This window comes from Silene latifolia, chromosome 9, assembly GCF_048544455.1.
Source record: "Silene latifolia isolate original U9 population chromosome 9, ASM4854445v1, whole genome shotgun sequence".
Lineage (NCBI taxonomy): Eukaryota > Viridiplantae > Streptophyta > Magnoliopsida > Caryophyllales > Caryophyllaceae > Silene > Silene latifolia.
This window is the reverse complement of record NC_133534.1, coordinates 113,216,622-113,237,007: the sequence shown is the minus strand read 5'-3', so window position 1 is coordinate 113,237,007 and position 20,386 is coordinate 113,216,622. Positions and strand designations below refer to the sequence as shown.

The 20,386-nt window shown below is 40.8% G+C and overlaps 1 non-coding gene across 1 annotated transcript; it reads right to left on the bottom strand.

The window, feature by feature from the left end:
• Positions 1 to 19,367: 19,367 nt before the first annotated feature.
• On the bottom strand, positions 19,368 to 19,474 carry LOC141603978 (small nucleolar RNA R71). Its single transcript, XR_012525808.1, has one exon. It is a non-coding gene; the product is annotated as a small nucleolar RNA R71 (small nucleolar RNA).
• Positions 19,475 to 20,386: the final 912 nt, after the last annotated feature.

Sequence of the window (20,386 nt, the reverse complement as noted above, 5' to 3'; positions counted from 1 at the left end):
CAGATTTCATTGAACTATAATACAAGTGAAAACCTAGTTTTTCTCTCTAAAATTCTTTGCTTAGTGCTAGAAGACCCTCCTTTGCTTAGTGCTAGGGGCTGAGTAAGTTCATTGCTTAGTGCTTGAACAAACTTTTAGTCTTAAACCTTGGCTTTGTGCTTGGTTTGAGTCATATCCCATCACTCAATCCTTAGCATTTTGCAATCGTTTTTAGCACTCTTTTTCTATCCAAATTCAAGTTCTAGTAGTTTTATTCCAAATTGGTTATCAGAGCTTTAGTTAACAAAACAACGCCTTTCTTTGTGAGTTCATTATACCCTAACCACATTAAAAACACAAAAAAGAACCATGAGTGAAGAAAGGCTTGCTGGAATTGAAACACAAGTTACTCAACTTTCTGAAAAATGTGATTTGTTGCTAGATTCTTTCAATGCTATCATGGCTAATATTCCAACACCACCACCAAGAGGAAGAGGACAACCACCTAGAGGCAGGGGTAGAGGTCGTGGTCTCATGGGAGGAGGACGAGCTCATAGTGGCCGTGAAGAAGAGGATTTTTCAGAGTCGGAGGAATCCATGGCCGAGGCATTTCAAGGAGAGCCCAACAAAGACTTAAAGGTAGAGATTCCTGATTTTCATGGTAGTTTAAAACCCGAGGATTTGTTAGATTGGTTTAGGACAATTGAAAGAGTCTTTGATTTTAATGGTTATTCCGATAGCAAAGCTTTTAAAATTGCAATCTTGAAACTCAAAGGCTATGCTTCCCTTTGGTATGAGAACTTAAAAAATCAGAGAAGAAGGGATGGTAAGGAACCTATTAAGTCTTGGTTAAAACTGAAAAAGAAGCTTAATGAGAAGTTTATACCTAAAGAGTACACTCAAGACATTTTCATTAAGCTCACACTACTTAAACAAGACCAACAACCACTTGAGTCATATCTTAGAGACTTTGAACAACATACTTTGCAATGTGAACTCAATGAAAAGCCCGAACAAAAGATTGCTAGATTTGTTGAAGGTTTAGATACTAAGATTGCTCAAAGGGTTAGAATGCAACAAGTATGGTCCTTTGATGAAGCCGTCAATTTGGCTTTAAGGGTTGAGAAATCGGGTAAGGGGAAGGCTACAACCACCAAACCAGCCGCCAAAACAGCCCCCTACAAACCCCCAACCGGTGTCAAAATTAATGAACCACCCTCTCAAAACAAAACCCCCATACTTGACAAAGGAAAAGAACCCGAAACCTCACAAAAAAAGACCATGCCTCTCAAAAAATGTTACCAATGCCAAGGTTATGGTCACTTTGCTAAAGAATGCCAACCAAGAGAGCCCTTAATAGCTTTGAAGTGGTTTATTGGGGTGATGATGAGATCCTTGTGTTTGATGAGGATGAGGAGGGGACGGACCATGAGGAGGCTGATGTGGTTTTTGCCGGATGCGGGTCTTAGCTTGGTTACTTGGAGAGTGATGCATACCCAACTCCAACCCTTGGAAATGGACCAAAGACAACAAATTTTTAGGTCTAGGTGCACCATTAAGGGAAGACTTTGCAATCTTATCATTGATGGAGGGAGTTGTACCAATGTAGCCTCTAGTACTCTCATTGAAAAACTATCATTGCCTACACAAGACCATCCTAGTCCTTATAAATTAAGGTGGCTTAACAAAGGGGCTGAAGTTAGAGTGGACCAGCAATGTCTTGTGACCTTCTCCATTGGTAAGAACTATTCGGATGAGGCTCTTTGTGATGTTCTACCTATGGATGCTTGTCATCTTCTTCTTGGAAGACCCTGGGAGTTCGATAGGGATTCGGTACACCATGGGAGAGACAACACTTACACCTTCAAGTTTGGCTCAAGAAAGGTCATTCTAACACCACTTCCATCCGTCCTTAAGCATACTACACCAACATCCATGCTTGAGCCTTCAAGAGAGGTATTATTGATCAATGAGGCCGAGATGCTCCAAGAGTTAAAGGATGATGAAGATGTCTATGCCCTTGTTGCAAAAGATGTGATTTTTGGGCAGAATGTTTCACTTCCTAAGGAGGTCCAAGAGCTCCTCCAATCATATGAAGATGTGTTCCCAAATGAGCTTCCAAGTGGCTTACCTCCTCTTAGGGGCATTGAGCATCAAATTGATTTCATTCCGAGTGCTACATTACCAAACAAGGTTGCCTATAGAAGTGATCCTAAAGCTACTCAAGAATTACAACAATAAATTAGAGAGCTTCTGAGCAAAGGTTTTGTGAGAGAGTCCCTTAGTCCGTGTGTTGTCCCGGCCCTCTTAGTGCCAAAGAAAGATGGGTCTTGGAGGATGTGTACGGATACTAGAGTTATCAACAACATTACCATCAAGTATAGGTTTCCCATTCCTAGGCTTGATGACATCTTGGATGAGCTTAGTGGAGCTCAATTGTTTTCAAAGATTGATTTAAGGCAAGGCTATCACCAAGTAAGGATCAAAGAAGGAGATGAATGGAAAACGGCATTCAAAACTAAGCATGGATTATATGAGTGGCTTGTGATGCCCTTTGGTCTTTCTAATGCACCAAGTACCTTCATGAGACTCATGACCGAGGTACTTAGACCTTACTTGGGCAGATTTGTGGTTGTTTACTTTGATGATATCTTGGTCTATAGTCCTTCCAAAGAAGAGCACCTCAAGCATTTTCAAGTGTTGTTTGAAACTCTTAGGGAGCACAAGTTATATGGCAAGCTAGAGAAGTGTTCCTTTATGCAAAATGAAGTCCAATTCTTGGGCTTTATCATTTCTGACTGAGGCATATTGGTTCATCAAGAGAAGGTTAAGGCAATCAAATCATAGCCTATACCTAAGAACATCACGGATGTAAGGAGTTTCCATAGGTTGGCATCGTTCTATAGGAGGTTCATCAAAGATTTTAGCACACTTATGGCTCCTATAACTGAATGTATGAAGACAGGGGAGTTCAAATGGGGAGACAAGGCTGAATCATCCTTCAATATCATCAAAGAGAAGCTTTGTGAGTCTCCTATTCTTACTTTGCCAAATTTCAATAAGTTATTTGAAGTTGAGTGTGATGCTAGTGGCATTGGCATTGTGGTTGTCGTTATTCAAGAGCACAAGCCAATTGCTTACTTTAGTGAGAAATTGAGTGGTGCCAAGCTCAATTATTCAACCTATGCTACGGAGTTCTATGCTATTGTTCGAGCCTTAACCCATTGGAGTCACTACTTGAAACCACGACCATTTGTCCTCCATTCTGATCATGAGGCTCTCAAATACATTAATGGTCAACACAAGCTCAATCATAGGCATGCTAAATGGGTGGAGTTCTTACAATCCTTCAACTTCTCAAGCAAGTACATAGAGGGGAAAGACAATATAGTGGTTGATGCATTGTCAAGGAGGTTCATTATGTTGAGTTTCATGGAGCAAAGGGTCCTTTGGTTCGATTATATGAAAGAATTATATGTGGAAGATTCGGATTTTAAAGAAAAATGGGAGCTCCTTCAATCTGGCCAAATCAAGCTCAAGAGCAAATACTTGGTTCAAAATAGGTTCTTATTCTTTGGAAACAAATTGTGTATGCCTAGGGGATCTTATAGAAATTTATTGATAAGGGAAGTTCACTCTAATGGTCTTACTGGGCACTTTGGCATTCAAAAGACCTATGACATACTCCAAGAGCAATTCTATTGGCCTCAAATGCTAGGGGATGTCCAAGATGTGATCAAGAGGTGTGCTCCTTGTCAACAATCAAAATCTTACTTTCAAACAGGCCCCTACACTCCTTTGCCGGTTCCAAATCAGCCATGGGACATAAGCATGGATTTCATTGTTGCTTTACCAAGAACTCAAAGAGGAAAGGATTCAATCATGGTGGTTGTGGATAGATTTAGCAAAATGGCTCATTTCATTGCTTGTAAGAAAACCGAAGATGCAACTAGTGTGGCCGAGCTCTATTTCAAACAAGTGGTCAAGCTACATGGTATTCCTAAGTCCATTGTCTCGGATAGGGATTCCAAATTCATGAGTCATTTTTGGAGGACCTTATGGAAGCTACTCAAAACAAGGCTCTTGTTTAGCACCTCCCATCACCCTCAAACTGATGGGCAAAAGGAAGTTACCAACAAGACCTTGGGGAGGATCCATAGATGCACGGTTGCTAAGTCATTGAAAGATTGGGACCTCAAACTAGCTCAAGCCGAGTTTGCCTTCACCCGAGTCCCTTCCACAACCACGGGCAAGTCTCCATTTGAGGTTGTATATGGCGTGAATCCTATGATGCCTACTGATTTGGCACCCATCAAAAGAAATGCCATTGATTATGATGCTAAGAAAAGGGTTGAACAAATGCTCCATGTCCATGAACAAGTCAAGAAGCAAATTGAGAAGGCTAATGAGGCTCACAAGGCCAAATCCAAGGGTGTTAAGGGAACCAAAAGCTTTGAACCCGGAGATCTTGTTTGGATACACTTGAGAAAACAAAGATTTCCAGAAAAAAGGAAGAATAAACTCATGCCTAGAGCTGATGGTCCATTCGAAGTACTTGAGAAGTTCGGATCCAATGCATACAAGATAAACCTTCCCGGAGAATCTGGAGTCCATGGAACTTTCAATGTTGGAGATTTAAGTCCTTATTATGAAGAGATTGAGGAGGATAAGCTCGAGGATTTGAGGGCAAATCCTTTTCAAGAAGGGGAGATTGAAACGAATCAAACCGAGAAAGGCCCTATTTCAACTGGTTTTGGGCCTCGTCACAATTTGAGGTCTAACACCAAAATCGTCTTAGAAGTCATGGCTCCAACCGTCCTAATTCTTATCTTGGGTAAGTTTGGGACGTTTTTGTGTAGGATATTTTATCTCCTAGAGCTACCATTCAGATTTTAATTGAAGAAACATTGCAAAGGTACAAGGGGATCGGACCCAGTTTTGAACAATGAGCTAAATGTCGCTATCAATCTTTCTTCTTTTGTTCCAACAAAGCTCAAGAGACTTTTTGGCTGCAACATGGGAGTCTTACATGGTTCCACAAGCCCCCAATCAGTCCATATAATCATAAATAAGAAGTTGAGCTACAGACAAGGAAGATTGGACTATTAGTTTACATTCTTTACTTTATGTCATTTTCATTTCAGCATTGTAAGAGTCCTTGGCTGCCGTTTTTTGTGCTCTTTAGCTGCTCATTTTGTGGCCCTTAGATGCAACTTATAATCAAGGGTCAAGATTGTAAGCCTTGGTCTATATAAACCAAGCTAGGCACTTGAGAACTTTAGATTTCATTGAACTATAATACAAGTGAAAACCTAGTTTTTCTCTCTAAAATTCTTTGCTTAGTGCTAGAAGACCCTCCTTTGCTTAGTGCTAGGGGTTGAATAAGTTCATTGCTTAGTGCTTGAACAAACTCTTAGTCTTAAACCTTGGCTTTGTGCTTGGTTTGAGTCATATCCCATCACTCAATCCTTAGCATTTTGCAATCGTTTTTAGCACTCTTTTTCTGTCCAAATTCAAGTTTTAGTAGTTTTATTCCAGGGTCCCTGCCTTTGGCCCACCCTCTTCTTCAACTTCAGCGCCTCTATAAACCATAGAAGACGATCGTCGCCTATTGTAGTGCCTAATCACAATTAGTTAACTAATTTTTGTAAGATTGTCATAAATGTGAGACGTATAGAGTTAACTCTAGCCTTTAGGATTGCGGAACCATGGTGGTCAATGAAAAAAAGTAATACATGTAATCTAACTCGGCAGCGTCAGCATCACTGCCCATCTCCTCATCAATAATCACTATTGGTAACACTCCCACTCTTGTACGAGAGATAGACCTAACGCAAATAAACAAAATAAAACAACTGGAAAAATTAAAAAATGGTGTCAATCTCAAGATCTCAATACCAGCCACATAGATAGCCAACACTGGCATAGCCATCTATCTACTAACAAATCACCTTATCATTTTTGACATAATGTAAAGGTTACTATTCGTTTAGCTATCAGTATTAACACCTTACAACCAATAATTCTGTAACAGATCCATCATAATTATCCGTGCAGGTTTCCATTTACGGCAAAAGAATGAAAAATAAGACCAGAAAGAATATCTAGGCTTTACTCCAACAATCGACAAGATCAAGAAAATGAAGTTTGGGAAGAGGTTTAGTTGTATTTAGGGAAAGAACACAAGCTAAGTCACCAAACACAAACTTATACTACTAAGAGAAACCCGACAGCTTCATATAAAGCCAAATAGCCAATTCATTACAACTTAAAGTCATATTTTGTAGATACCGAGTATCTGCACCTTCCAAAAACCACCCGATGATGATCGGACTATAACGTCTTTTTGATATGCGTGCGTGGATTGGCTATACATGAGACGGTGTAATGCACTACTCGGATATGAAAAATGATTTTCTAACTTCATTTGCATTAAAATAACACTATTTAGAGTTAAAACCATCTTCGGACCCAAAACCGACTCAGAAACCCGCAACTCGAGTCAACCTGAGTCAACCCGAGTCAACCCAAATCTCGAATGTCAAAAATAATGCCATGAATGTCTTTATCATGTCATTTCCATTAAAATGACCCTAATTAGAGTCTAAACCGACACCGGGCCAAAAAACAGACTCGAAATTCAAATCCCGACTAACACGGGTCAAACCCGAGTCAAGAACACAAAATACCTACCCCAAATAACACCCAAGATCAAGCTTACACGGCTAAGCAATCACCTAAGACCACAAATCACAACCAACAAAACATTTGTTAGAACAAATGGAAAATCCAAATTTGCGAAAGGGACAGTACACCCATTTGGATCACTAAGTGCCTCGCGCCTAAAGGAGCCATCTACTTAGCCTCTAAGCAAACTCAACCGACCTACCACTCCACATTTCTCTATAAATACCCACCATCACACACCACAATCCTCACGCGAGCGTCCGCCCCTTCACCTCTCTCTTAAACTTCTAGGCTCGACTTCCTAAGTCACAAAATCGACACGTGTTTTCGACCTACCGATCGAAAACACAAGCCTCACACATTTTATTTGGTACCGTCGCTGTGCATTCGACCGACCCATTTGACCAACTCAATTCATCAATCAACATGTTTTAATTAACATATTTTCAACATATTTTCAAAACAAAATCCTTTTTTAAGGCACTCTTTTAAACTTCTTTGATCGTGAGTAGTCGCTACGAGAAAACCGTCTCTAAAGTCGTCTACGTCGCAAACATCAATACACGTAAGTTTGAGGGTGTAAAAATCTCATTTATTTCATGTCTTTACTGTTTTTATGAGTTTATATGCATGAACAATGCATAACACGATTCAAATATAGGTTAGACGAGCCAAAACTGTACTTTGGCCTGAGACAGGGGCTGCTTGTATAGCAGCATGGCTCGCGCCTCATTGCCCTCTCATGCCTTAATCCAGCCGTGTTTGTTCTCGTCTTTCCTCTTTATTTCATTTCTTATTTGCAATCGGTTTTTACCATTTCAAATGTTTCAAATCATTTTAATGACAAACTTTTTAGCCATAAATTTTAATCACCCTTGGTTCCATATACCATGACGGTTTAATCCGTGACTCGGTGATATTAATTGGTTAATTATATTTTAAAGGAGATTGTTTTCTTTTATTTACAATTTTAATTCATTTTTATGATAAACATATTTTGACCATTGCAAAAATCATCCTTGGTTCTTTATACCATGACGGTCTATTTCGTGACTCGATGATATTATTGGTTAAGTACAAATTAAAGGGTATTTTAACCCCCTTTTATTTTACTTAGCATCTTTCTCATTTATTTACATTTGCAAACATATTAGTCATAATTCATAATCATCCTTGGTTCTTTAAACCATGTCAGTTTAATTCGAGTACGATGACAAACTTGACTAAATTACAAATAATTGAACTTAACATGATTAGTTCAAATCAAACATTTTCCTTTTACACATTTTACTATACTTTTTAAACTTGAAAATCCGACAACGAATATTACTAACATAATAGTAATTATTCCGAGTCATGCAAATCATACTTGCAAGTCATTAATCACAAAAAATGGTTTTAAGCAATCTTTTTTTTTTAACAACCAGGAGACGCCCCTTGTGTCGTCGTCTGACTCGCGCCCCAAGAGGCCGTCTGTTTTCATATTGTAAAACCTGGGGAGAGCCCTTCCCCTCACTAATAGGCTCGCGCCCCAATTTGGCTGTCTGGCACTGTTCTGTTTCATTTTAGAATTTGCCTAGAACGATCCCGATTACGGTTAATCCGAATACATGACGGATCAGATTGACAAGCTTACGTTTTTACACTTTGTCATTTGACACCCTTTTTCGAATAATGGATCGTGTTAAGCAACATAGCCCGAATTTGGTAAATGGATGTTTAATTTCCGTCTTCACACGCAAATTAATCTAAATCCAACTTTGACATCAATTTCATGCTATGTGGATAAACAAACCAACTTAGCAAACTTTCACATGTTAGGTTAAACTTGTGGATGTGCATTCATGCATTTAAACTGTTTTATCAACTCTTGCACTTAAACTACCATGATCGATCAGTAGAGGCCGCTAAACGCGGGCTGGATTGGGTGTCCGATTAAAGGGCTTCCCAATACGTACCCTCACCCCTTACTCAGAACCTATGGACAGTGGATGGCCTTATCCAGGGCGCACGAGAGTCATTTTAGGCATAGAATACTAAAAGGGGGACGAGTCCTTATCTTTAGTACTGTCAAACACTACTTTGTGCTTCGTTTGACCGAGGTATAAAGTGGATTTCGAACGGTTTCCAGGCATCCCATAATTGTTTGGTGGCAACTCCGAACATCTCAAACATCGTTTCGAGACCCTTGCCGAGACGAAACCGATCGATCTAAAATGATCCGGTCAAAAGCATTTATACGCCTCCAAACGTGTTTTTCCGACCGCTATACGTCCACAGATTATCTTGGCGTGTAGGTGGCCTACGTCCACGGATCGGCGGCGGCCCATGTACGCATAACGCGTGGCCCATGTCCACAATTTGGCGACTCCGCTAGGGAAAACTAGGACGCTTGTGTCTTTTTTATCCTTAGAGGTGAAACTCGAACGAGGTCGTGGTTAAAATGCATTAATTGATATTACGGTCATAGTCGGGTTCCATGTCCGGGCCCACAACCTAACCTTTATCGACCAATTGGCTCGTCCCGTCGGCGTGAGTTTTCTCATACCCGCGTTTCGAATCCCGATTGAGTCAAGCATACCGTTGACGTTACACATTTTGTTTGGATTGGTATCCCTCTCGAAAATCGGGGTTTGATTGCTTGGTGTGTAATCCACCTTTCTAAGCCAAAACCCGTGTCAGCATTATGTATAAAATAATGAAACTGCGAGTTCTTATATGTTATGTGATCATAAGTCTTTCCGTGTCATTTTCAAACTTTCAAACCCTTTTTTTGCGCCATTATAATGGCCATTTCAAACCTTGGTCTTTCGCCGACCGTTGTATGCCTTTTTAGGCCGTCGTAATGACAATTTTCAAAACCCGATTTTTCACAATCGTTTCAAACCTCGGTCTTTCGCCGATCGTTGCACATCTTTTTATGCCGTCATAATGACGATTTTGAAACCCGGTTTTCTACAACCGTTTCCAAATCACCTTTTTAGGCCGTCGTAATTACGATTTTCAAACCCGGTTCTTCTCAACCGTTTCAAACTTAGGTCTTTCGCCGACCGTTGCACATCTTTTTAAGCCGTCGTAATGATGATTTCAGTTCTCACAATTTTCGATTTGCATACAGTCATTCAAAGGTTAAAACGGTTTTCTAACCCGTAGTAATGACGAATTCAATCCTTATAATTTCCAATGTCAAATCTTTGAAAACCAATTTAACCGTTTTCAGATTTCAAATCAAATTTCATATCATTTGAAAACAAATTTAACCATTTTCAAATTTCAATTCAAAATCAAATCATTTGAAAACAAATTTAACCGTTTTCAAATTTCAATTCAAAATCAAATCTTTGAAAACAAATTTAACCGTTTTCAAATTCAAATCTAATTTCAAATCATTTGAAAACAAATTTAACAGTTTTCAAATTTCAATTCAAAAATCAAATCTTTGAAAACAAATTTAACCGTTTTCAAATTTCAAATCCAATTTCATACCATTTGAAAGCAAATTTAACCGTTTTCAAATTTCAATTCAAAATCTAATCATTTGAAAACAAATTTAACCGTTTTCAAATTTCAATTCAAAATCAAATCTTTGAAAACAAATTTATCCGTTTTCAAATTCAAATCTAATTTCAAATCATTTGAAAACAAATTTAACCGTTTTCAAATTTCAATTCAAAAATCAAATATTTGAAAACAAATTTAACCGTTTTCAAATTTCAAATCCAATTTCAAACCATTTGAAAACAAATTTAACCGTTTTCAAATTTCAATTCAAAATTAAATCTTTGAAAACAAATTTAACCGTTTTCAAATTTCAAAGTCAAAATCAAATCTTTGAAAACAAATTTAACCGTTTTCAAATTTTCGACCCAATTTTTAAATTCTTTGAAAACAAATTTAACCGTTTTCATGGCCATTGTGATGACAATTCCAAATTATTCAATTCTCGATTTTCAAAACGCACGATTTTGAATTACAAAAACAGTCTTCGGAAATAACGCATTGTTTTCAGAGCCGCCGGAATCTCAACTCAAACCGTCTTTTGAAAACAAACCTAAGACAGCCCTTTCAACTAGCCGACCTTCTAAAGATCCCTACTCTTTGGAAGCTGTGCATAAAATGACAAATGAATCTTTTTGAAAATTTCTATTTTCGAAAATTTCAGTCCACCTTTCCGATTCAGCCTCGAGTCGAATGGAGTCCAGTCAATTTCAAGTAAAGTCGTCTAGACAACATCGAGTCTCTGCCGAAGTTAGTACCTACCTTCTGGTCTAGGTAGTGTCGCCTAATTGTCGAGACATCTTCAATGGCGTTAGCAGAGTCAAAACCTCTCGGATATTAAACCCGTCTTTCCCCCACATTATGGGTCAAAGGTTAAGTTTGCGTACATGTCTTGCCCAACGGCGTCACTCCAACGACAAATCTCCAAACTAAGTCAGAAGTGGTCTGTCTAGGCATCACTATGCCAAAGTCGACACTCGAGTCTAAGTTCAAAGTCATGCACCAAGAGTTCAAACACAAAAGGTCATTCACGATCTTTAGTCAACTTATAACCTAGTCACACTGTCGCGTCTTCACGGCGTAACTGCCTTTTATACATATGTGTCGTACTTGCCTTTGTTTGTGCAATACCTTACCAAGACAAGTTATAACGCCTATTGTCATGTCAATTAGGATTTCCTTGGGTGCCATCAATCGTCAACAAGGAACTCAAGAAGCCGATCAATCTTCATCCGCCATGCCTTCTGCTGAAACCAACAACATGGTCCTTCGACTCCTAGCTACCGTGGAAAACTTGAGCACTCACCTCTCCCAAGTTGAGGACAAAATGATAGCCGGGAATTTTCCCTCTTCTGATATGGAGCAAAGGGTTAAGCTCCATGAAAGCCGATTACTTGGAAATGATAAAACCAACCCTGGTTGGAAGGCTACCAAAGCAAGACGACCTCATAAGTCCTTCCCTGATTTAGGTATCCCTTATACCACAGCTTTGGAAAGGCTAATCTCCAAAGGAAAGCTCAAAACGATTGGTCCAACTCCGGACCATCTACCAAACAAGCGTGGTCGAATATGGGATGGAAACCTCTTTTGCCAATATCACCAGGGTCGTGGACATGACACCGAGATGTGTCTCCCCTTAAAAGGCGTCATCAATGATATGATTGAAAGGGACGAATTACCACGACCTCCCTCAGCAAACAACAAAAGCAATCCTTCCGAAAACCCTACTGGACACAATCAGGAATCTTCCGTAGACTGCACTCACCTCATCTCTCCCGATGATGAGAAAATTCATGCAATTGTTGAGGATGGCATACAAAGCGCTATAATAATGTTCTCCATCTCCACCAACAACATATTCTCAAAGCTGCAAGTGGCTATCGATGATTTGAATACCCGGGTAGCTAATTTGGTGAAAAGGTTGGGTAATACAGAAAATGAACCTAGCCATCAAGGAGATGACCAACCCTCCATTCACTAAGCAACAACTGTTGAAAATGAGGAATCATCTAATGGTTCGCACACCCATGAACCCATCAACAAAGAACATGAAATTGCCTCACCAAAATCCCTTTCAAAATATCAAGCAATTTCCCCAAAACTTTCCATTGACAATGACCAAATCCAGTTTCCGCCGAGGATTGACAAAAAAAAAAAACAAAACTCACAAAAACGTCCCAAAAAACACCAATGTTGGAACCATGGGAAAACATCAAAGGTTTTTCACAGATCTGGGAATAACATACGACACCGCTTTGGGGATACTTGCTTCAGAAGGAATACTGCAACCCATTGGTCCGACTCCGGACAAACCTGAACACAAAAGAACCCGTTTCTGGAATGAAAATGCCTATTGCCAATATCATCAAGGCCAAGGCCATGGCACTGAAACCTGCTTCAAACTCAAGCATGCCATTCAAGACATGATCGAAGCTGGCAAAATCATAGTCGCACCTCTCAGTCAAGACAATCCTCCTGGATGTCTTAAGTCAAACAACAAGGTTGAACTTTCTCAAAGGACATTCACTAACCTCAACACAACCTATGCTGCAGCTCTTCAAAATCTTGTGACTGAAGAGAAGCAACAACCAATCGGACCCACTCCGGACCCGCTTGAATGCAGGAAAACCCATTTCTAGGACGGCAATGCCTATTGCCAATATCACCAAGGAAATGGTCATGACACTGAAACATGCTTCAAACTGAAACAAGCTATTCAAAATATGATCGACAACCATGAACTGGTAGCTTCATCCCTAGGCCAACCAAGTGATAAAAACAACCCTAATGAACATCACTTTCTGGAAGGAGATGAAAGCCTCATGGACTATTGTCCTCCTATGGTCCCAAACAATGAGTGTAAAGTGCTCAAGTGGGTCAATGCTCAAGACCAGACATTCAAGCCACTGGATGTTGCGAAGAAGACCTTCAAGGAAGATGATGATGATTAGGAGTTCGTGTGTACGATTGAGTCTGAGTACGAGTCTTAGGCTTTCTCATATCTATCCGAGTGTCTGTCCTTTTATTTCTAAGTGACAAACTGGGGGCTGTCCCCATAAGTCACATGTATTCATCGAGTCTGTGCTAACCCCTTATTTATCTAAATAAAAGCACGATTTACAACTATCATATATTCTCCACTTTACCATTTCCCGTTGACAACGGGAATTGATTTGAGAGTTGATTTAAAACAAACAACATGTTCCAATTCAACGTGAGTACACTCGAGTGACGTTCCGCTCCGAGCAAGCAGAGGGCTCGAAACTCCGCGTCCATCTCTTTACCTATTCCATGTCTGGTAATAGAAACCTTTCATTAGCACCCAATTTAGAACGAGCTCTTATCAAAGGGATTCTACGACGAACCTAGATAACAAACCAGAACATTTCCTTGTTCATGGTCAATGACGGAAAGCAAGCCCATTCCCCACAAAAACATCCCATCACCAAGTATCAACCTAACACCAACGGGTACATCCCCGTCTGCGGCACCTTTACGTTCCCAGAACGACGGACGGCAAAGAACCAATACACCCAAAGCCAAAGCTAAAGGAAAAACCAAAGTCAAAGCCAAAGCAAAACCAAAGCCAAGGCCAAAAGCCATTCACTCAGAACCAAAGCAAAAGGCCAAAATCAAAGGCCAAAGCCAGAAGCCATTCACCCAACGCTCAAGGCCAAAGCAAAAACCAAAGCCAAAAGCAATTCACTCAAGGCCAAAGCCAAAGTCAAAGTCAATGTCAAAGCAAAAACCAAAGTCAATTCACTCAAAGCAAAAGCAAAAGCCAAAAGCTACTCACCCAAGGCCGAAGCCAAGGCCCAAGCCAAAATCAAAACAAAACCAGATTGAAACCCTTCTCGAAAGGCCGAAATCCAAAAAACACAAACAAACGTCTAACAAAAATGTTAGTCTAACCCAAATAAAAATGAAATAGCGAAATTCAAATTCGCTATTCTTACAAATTCCAAACGACAGAATTAAAAACCGTCCCATTAAAAAAAAAACAAAATAGCGAAATTTAAGTTCGTTATTTTCCCACAATTTCAAAGGACGGAAATAAAATCGTCCTTTTCAAACATAAAATGAAATAGCGAAATTCAAATTCGTTATCTTCACATAAACTCAAACGACGGAATTAAAAAATCGTCACTTTTTAAAAACAAAACCCAGGACAAATGAGTCCAACACACAAAATCCCGGACCAGTGAGTCCAAAACACCAAGTCCAGGACCAATGTCCAAAGCCCAAAACAGAAAAACACCAAAACCTGATGTCAAAGAGCTAAAATGATAGCTCCAGACTCGTCAACTAACAACAAACCCAACCTTTCTTCACCCTTAAGTCCTTCCAAAGACTGTCATAGGGAGACCTATCTAGGATCCTGGGGATTCCCCTCAAGATCATAACCAACACTGCTTCACCCCTAAGTCCTTCTAGAGACTGTTATAGGGACAACTATCTAGGCTTCCGAAGATTCCCCTCAAGCTCGTAATATCACACCTTAACCTTTAAGGTCCAGACATGGGATTATGATCCCACATTGTTTACCAAACATTTCCTGCTCCGGCCACATGAAGCCTGAGACCCTATTCCGCACCACGTTACAAGCCGTAACCCATCGGCCTAAACACCACAAAATACAGACTCCAGATTTTTATCTGTCAAACAAACCTATTATTATCAGGCTTCACATTCCATAATGTCGAAGCCATTTTCACCCTGACCCAGATACGGAGTCTTCAAAAACATTGCTCCCCGAACGGGACATGCACATTTCATTCTTAGAGTTCACTTTTTAGTGTGCTCATATAATAAGAAACATCTTTCAAACCATGCCTCTTCGATTCATGATCAAGAGGGATATCTCTCCAATCAACCTTTGAGTCACCAAACGGAATTTACCGTCGTGACCTTAAGCTCCAGATTTTTATCTGTCAAACAAACCTATTATTACCAAGCTCCACATTCCATAATGTTGAAGCCATTTCCACCCTGACCGAGATACGGAGTCTTCAAAAACATTGCTCCCCGAACGGGACCAGCACATTTCATTCTTAGAGTCCACTTTTTAGTGTGCTCATATAATAAGAAACATCTTTCAAACCATGCCTCTTCGATTCATGATCAAAGAGGGATTCTCTCAAATCAATTCTTCGAGTCACCAAGCGGCATTAACCGTCGTGACCCTCACACTTTAAGGTCCTAGCAGTTAGCCGAGGCACACACACTTAGAACCATCTGGTTTGATTTCACTTCACGTGAATACGTAGGCAGTCCTATTACGAGGGCACAACCACACACATTCAATTTTCACACCTTCAATTTGCAACCCATTGCACACACACGTAGAACTATGATCTGGTTTGATTTCGCAAACACACGAATACGTAAGCAATCCCCCAACGAGGACACAACCGCATAATCCTTTCACAACATTTACAATTTTCAATCCTAAAAACAAACAGCTCGGAACTACGATCTGGTTTGATTTCGCAAACACGCGAATACATAGGCAGTCCCCCAACGAGGACACAACCGCATACCCCTTTCAATCTCAACCATTAGCATCAATCCTCAAAAACAGCCCATCCAGTGGCAAAATCTTATACCTCTTTACTTGGGGTTTCTTCCTTAAGACGTCGCCCATTCCTTGTTTTGTCAAATTCTCACATCCTCACTCTAGGGGGCTTCTCTTTCGAAGCGCCACCCGTCCTTTATCCTCAAACATCTTTTGAGTCTCAACTACATTCCAAAATAAAACCGCCCATAGCCTAGTGCTGGGTTCGGATGATGATAAGGTCTTGGTTCCACTCTCCGAATCATCATACCTCGAGAAGGGATCTTAAACGAGCAAATGGTAGCGAGGACGTCTGGAGAAGATAATCAATTCTTGTTCCCCAGCCGAGCAGACCTACTACCACAGGGATTTGATACGCGTTGTTACCCTTTCTTAGCTAGGAGTTGCACTTACATGTGCAAAGTCTGTCAGAGTCACCCCCGTGTTGTGTCGATACTGAGTTTGCATCACGTTCACAACCGTCTGCTTGTCAGTCTGTCAGTTATGCATCTATGTGAGTCATTGGCATAAGGGTCACGTGTCTCCAATCTATCAAATCACAGATCTACGAGTAACAAGACTCAATTTTAAGCTTCACAACTTTCGAAGCTCATATCTCCCCTCGCGTGAGATATTACATGCTAGTTTCTTACGTGCTAATTGCTTACATGCTAATTGCTTACATGCTTATATGCCCATGTGCTTATATGCTTGTGTTCTACGTTCTTGTCTATGAGACTGCGGATTTATGTGGTCACTAACCATGCAGGTAATCTTGAGAAGAAAAACTCACTCCAACGGAGTACAAGGTTCTTCCCAACAAACGGCGACCCGTCAAGTCCAAGGGCTTCAACCACATCAATTACATGGCATACGCTACAGTCCAACGAGCAAAAACTCATACCCCCGGCAAGTCCTGAGAAGTTTGTAACTCCCCAGCGAGTGCCTATTTTCAAATGGATGTCACGTATGTCTTTCAAAGATCCTCAAAACATCATTCATGATCCCGACACAGCGCTCTCCCTAAATGGTTTTCCCTAGAGCCTTGCTTATATGATTTATCCACACGGAGTTCATTCAAGACCTCCAGCAAGTTGGAGTTCGTCGCTCCCTAGCCAAACCTATCAACGTCAACCTGGTTGGAAGTCATTACCAGAAAATATCTTGGAAAAAGCCCGATGTTTCAGGCTATTTCCCACAGTCGATCATCCGACCATCGATGGCTGACGAGCCTCAAAACGCACCTTCAACATAGCTGGCGAGCCTTTGCATGCAAATAAGAAATAATTCAAGGACATATCCCGAAGATGCCTCAGGTATGACTCCTTCCTACGGTTGGAGAGCCTCAAAATGCACCACCTTTAACACCAGCTACCGAGCCTTTGTGCGCAAATGATTCAAGGACGTATCCCGAAGATGCCTGATGCGTGGCATTTATATGATGTTTTACATCCCATTTTACACGCATTTCAGAGCTCATTCATGTAGTTTATGCTACATTTCTCCCTATTTCCGTCTACTTCCGTATTTTTGTACATTATTGCAGAAATGTGAAGAATCCAGCGGAAATCGAGCTAAATCCGTCCCCGAGTATCCTGCATTGCATTTGACGTGAAGTATTCGCTTAAGGAACGAGCTTGGTGCGCAATCCAAGGCCCAAAAGACAAATCCACGAGATTATAGAAGTCTAGTAGCAGCTAAAGCAGTCGATCGACCACTACCTTCAGTCGATCGACCAACCATCGGGTTCCGTAGGCTATCAGACATCGCTATTCTATTGATCGATCGACCGTCACTTGATCGATCGACAAAGACGCTATTCCAGACAAGAATTAAAAGATCGAGATTTATCAAGCCCATGAGTTATTAGGTTTAGGAATTATGTTACGTATACTTTCTATATAACGTAACCTAGTTCGACAGATACAATCATCCAGTTTTTATCTAGTTTTACATTCAGTTTAGTTTTATCAAATAATTAGGGTTTGGGAAACTATTTTCGCATTGGATTTTCGTTGTGCTTTCAATCATTCCGTTACAATCCTTCTGCAATTTCGGTATTCACTTACTCTTATTCCAGATCATCTTTATTGCATTGATAGTTTAGAAATTGCTAGTTAGTTTCCCGAGACCGTAATCATCGTTTTATGTTAATCGTTTGTTTTATTATATCAAGCATGAATCCTTCTGTTAATTTCATTAATTTTATTGTCGTTATCGTTCTTAGCATGAGTAGCTAATTTATTCGTGCTAGGATGTAGGGGAATTATAGTGTAGGCGGAAATATAATGAACACGGCCTGATTCGCGGGTTGGTCGATCGACCGCCATGCCTGGTCGATCGACTGACCACGTGAGGTTTTATTTTCGTTTTAATTGTTTTAATTCCTTATTCGACGAATCGAGTGCACACGACTAGTTGAATGTTTAGGATATGACTGACCCATTAGATCGAGAGATAGGGACAGTTGTTAGATCACCAATTAAAATGACTAAACTATGCTGAGATCGAAAGATAGGTAAAGTTTAGATATTAAGTCACTTTTCAGGACGAGAGTCAATATTAGTGATATTAAGGACTTATAGCGAGATCGAAAGATGCTATCTGTCAAGAGTGGACCGAGAGAACCTCTTGTTTCCCGCCTCATGTGTTTGATTTATACCGACTTAGTTTGCTGCCGCCGAAACTATAACGAACCGACCATCCTAGTACCCCTTCTTTTATCTGTTTTAACTGTTTATTTAGTTTATTGTCTTTATTTGCTATTAGTATAGACCAAATCAAATCAACCCCCACTTTTGTTACCTTAGACTAAATTAGACAATTAGAAATGACATTCGCCTCCTTGTGGTTCGGCCCTGTTACCACTAGCCTAGGTTAGTTTTAATAGGAAATTATAAATCTTATTTTTGGTACTCACAACGACGGGTATCAAATTTTGGCGCCGTTGCCGGGGAGGCAATTGTTCTAATTTTTAGTTGTTTCTATTTAGTCTTTCTTTAGTTTAAGGGACTTCCGGTCCTTCAACTTTTCTTATATTCTTTTTGTAGTTTCTTCTTATGCGCAGGTCACAGGGTGGTGAACTAGTACCATTCAATCCTGAGATCAAGAAATCCTTGCGCGAGTTGAGACGATCACAAAGGGTATTACCGACAGAGGAAGAGCTGAGTACTCTGTCAAGTTACTACGAGAACGCTCTGTTCGAAGAAGATCCACCTACATCTCCCCGCCTCTACTTCTTCAACAGACAGTCACCTCTCCGTAAATTCCAGTCATGGTCAAGAAGCAACTATTGCTAGTAACTCGAGCCGACACCGCAAATCTCTACAAAGGATTCGAACTACCTTGGGAGGCGAGAAAATTCGAGCCGAAGCCTTCCTATATTAACCTGGTTGAGAGAAACCATTCGGGAGCCGCAAATGAAGATGCAGCCAAGCATATGGAGATTTTTATTGATTATTGCTGCTCTATACCCCCGCCGACCGGTGTGACCAAAGACCAGATCAAGGAGACCATGTTCATTTTCTCCCTTCGTGATGCTGCAAGGGAGTGGTATAGAGATCTGGATCGAGCCGCTCATGGGATCACCGACTGGAATTCATTGGCCTTGGCATTCTACAAGAAATACTTCTCTGCCTCGAAGACGAATGCCATTAGAGCTCAGATCACGAGCTTTAAACAAGGGCCGGATGAGAATTTTCATGAAGCATGGGTCCGTTTCAAGAAACTGGTGCGAACCAGACCGCACCATGGGTTCGAAAAATGGAGTCTTTGCAATCAGTTCTATAATGGGCTGTACGACAATCAGAGGGCTATTTTGGATGCTGCAGCCAATGGCCGATTTGCTGCGAACATGGGAGAGACTAAGGGGTGGAAGATCATTGATGATTTGGCCACTCATAAGGTTGAATATGGGAATTCGAGAGGAAACCAGAGGAGAGCTGCTGAATCTTCCTCTGTTGCTGCACTAGAAGCTCTCACTGCAAGGTTTGACAAATATGAGTTGGGAGGAGCTTCTAAAGGAGGGATGTACCATGTTAATGCTGTTTCAGACGGTCCTTTCGTCTGTAGAAGGTGTGGAGATGAGGGGCATGTCTCAGAGAATTGTTCTGTCCCCTTTGAGTCTTGCGCTGCCTTTCACTATTATAGGCAGATAAACACGTACTATGAGCTGAATGTCCACCCCAACTTGAGGTGGAGTAGCCAGAATGTCCTGAATACAACTCAACTTCCACAACAGTAGCAGCAGCAAGCTTATGTGCCCCCTCACAAACAACCATATCAAAAACCTCCCTATGTGCCGCAGCAGCAACAATCCCAAAATTCCGAGTTCACCGAGTTGAAGAACTTATTGTTGAAGGAGTCCCAAGCTAGAGAGGTCGGGATGAAGATGCTAGAGAGCCAAATTGCTCAATTGGCTAGCAAGAGTACCACTCGAGCTCCGGGACACTTACCGACTCAAACTGACCAGAAAGAGACCCTAAATGCCATAACTTTGAGGAGTGGGTCCACCCTGGAGGGGCCTGCTATGGTCGAGGATGATGCTGCAAAAGATGAGGCAAAACCGAGTCAAAACAAAACTGGAACGAGCAAAGGAAAGAAAAAGGCGTCTACTGGTATATCGATCGATCGATCGACATACCCGATCGATCGATCGACATACCCTGG